General features: G+C 41.6%; 1 non-coding gene across 1 annotated transcript; it reads right to left on the bottom strand.

Moving 5' to 3' along the window:
* Positions 1-2,065: 2,065 nt before the first annotated feature.
* Positions 2,066-2,203, bottom strand: LOC119937715. The gene has a single exon (XR_005454188.1). It is a non-coding gene; the product is annotated as a small nucleolar RNA SNORA7 (small nucleolar RNA).
* Positions 2,204-2,655: the final 452 nt, after the last annotated feature.

Raw genomic sequence — 2,655 nt, 5'->3', positions numbered from 1 at the left:
ATGTGAAATTAAAATACATTTACATGTAATTGCCTCATTCCAAGTTTTGAGGAGGGAATACAAATTTGATTTCTATTCTACATAGTTGTAAGCGGTGACAGCCCTGTAGCGGGGAAGGAGGAAAAACAGAAAGGTATAAATGAGGGAACAGCATAGATGGAAGAAGTTAATTAAATATTAGACTTTAATCCTTCATAATAGCCTCTCCCTTATTTTGCTGTTGTGGAAATTATGGGAAAAATGTAGCAATTTAGAGAGCAAATACAGTATTATGAAAATATACAACGCAGGCCATCTATAGAATATTATGTCTAGCTTCAGCCTTTAATTCTTAAGAAGTTATGAAGAAAATATAGAAGGCCCAAGTCAAAACAATTAAAAATGATTAGAGGGATTAAAATCAGACCCAGGAGAAAACATTAAGATAACTGGGGGGTTATTGAGTTCAGTAAAAATAAGACTGAAAAGTGATTTAATGTTGATCTTCTGGTATTTGAAGACTTGGAAGAAGGAGGGGAGTTAACAGCTGTTTTTAATCTCCAGCAAAGAAAGGAAATGGGTTTTGATTGCTGCAAAGGAGATTTCTTTTGGATATTCCAACTTTCCAATGCAAAATGAATGTTGAGTATTGCAACAAGAGGTTGTGAAATCTTATTCACAGGTGATTTCCAGGAATAGGATGGAACAGGCTTGCCAACAGCTTGGGAATTATTCATTGGCTGCACCAATTTTCCCCAAGCTTGACATAAAACCATAAAACCAATCTTTAGTCATATGTATTTGAGTTGCTGTTCATACTGCATGTTCAGTATCTCTGGCATGATGAGACACACGCAGACTCCTGTGTGCATGCCTGGTGAAAAGAGCAGCAGAATGTAATCACTGAGTCAGAGCTTGACCTCTGTGCTAGAGAATGATTGGCAGTAAAGTGAACTATTCACCCTCTCACATAAACAGATACATGCAGGGTTTGCTACTGTTAGTTTGTTAATTTGGTGGGTTGAGAGAGGTCTTAGTGGAGATGGATATGCATCCTTCCTTCCTGCCTCACAAGCCGTAACCTTGGCATTATTCTGGACTCCTCTCTCTCATTCAATCTCCATATTCAATCTATCACTAATTCCTGGCGGTTCAAACTTCTCAAAGCTAAAATCTGCCCTTTCTTCTCCATCCATACTGCTACCATGTTAATCCAAATGCTTATCCTATCCACCTTTGTTGCTGTATGAGCCTGGCCATCCACCTCCACCTGAATCAGAAGTTCCCTACCATTGACTTTAAAGCACCCAATCACCTTGCCCCCTCCTATCTCACCTTGCTACTGTCCTACTACAACTTTGCTCCTCTAATGCTAAATTACTCACTGGACCTCGATCTTGTCTATCTCTCAGCCAACCTCTTGCCCACATCCTGCCTCTGGCCTGGAATGTCCTCCCTCTTCATATCTGACAGACAATTACTCTCCCCACGCTTATAGCCTTACTGAAGGCACATCTCTGCCCAGAGGCCTTCCCTGACTAAGCCTTCATTTCCTTTTTTCCCATTCCCTTCTTCATGGTCCTGATTTATTCCCTTTATTCACCGCCCCCAACGCCTAAGCCCCACAGCACTTATGTACATACCCGTAATTTATTTATTTATATAAATGTCTGACACCCCTCTAGAATGTAAGCTCACTGTGGGCAGGGAATGTGTCTGTTATACTGTTAAATTGTACTTTCCCAAGCACTTAATACAGTGTTTGTCACACAGTATATGCTTAATAAAAGCAATTGATTGACTGATTGATTGATCATGGTTCTAATTCCAGCTCCACCACTTGTCTGCTGAATGACCTTGGTCTTCTCTTATGCCATCAAGTTGTTTCTGACCCCTAGTGACACCACGGACACATCTCTCCCAGAATGCCCTGCTTTCCAACTTCACTCATTCTGGTAGTGTATCCAAAGAGTTTTCCTTGTAAAAATATGGAAGTGGTTTACCATTGCCACCTTCCATGCAGTAAACCCGAGTCTCTGCCCTCGACTCTCTCGCATACACTGCTGCCCAGCACAGGTGAAGTTTGACTTGTAGCAGATTGCCTTCCACTCACTAGCCACTGCCCAAGCTAGGAATGTAATGGGTAGGCCTCTGCTTGAGTCTCCTTCCCGTAGTCGAGACTGGTAGAGTACTGGAAACTCCCCAGGTGCGACCCTGAGAGGGGATGACCTTGGATAAGTCACTTTACTTCTCTGTGCCTTAGTTCCTGAATCTGTAAAATGTGGGACATTGAGCATGTTGGACATTGAATGTGTCCAACCTGATTAGCTTGTATCTACCCAGCAGTTAGCACAGTGCCTGGCACATAGTAAGCACTTAACAAATACTATTTCAAAAAAAATAAGCATTGATGAGGGTCAGGATGCTAGAAATCACAGGAGACAGTTGATTTTCCCCTTACCAGTGACATCTGGATCCATCCCTACCTTGTTAATAAGTTTTTCCCACCTCCTGGATGGCTTACAATAACAGTCTCCTCCCTAGTCTTAATGCTCAATGTAAAATTTCAATTTACTGACAAGCATCTATGGCAATAAAGTAGCATAATTCAAAGGTATCCCAAATTGGTGCCTATTCCCAGCAGTGTCCCCATGACTACAGCCATGATTAAGGAAA

Source organism: Tachyglossus aculeatus, chromosome 1 (assembly GCF_015852505.1).
Source record: "Tachyglossus aculeatus isolate mTacAcu1 chromosome 1, mTacAcu1.pri, whole genome shotgun sequence".
Classification (NCBI taxonomy): Eukaryota; Metazoa; Chordata; class Mammalia; order Monotremata; family Tachyglossidae; genus Tachyglossus; species Tachyglossus aculeatus.
The sequence above is the reverse complement of the archived record's forward strand: the minus strand, read 5'-3'. Positions and strand labels throughout refer to the sequence as shown.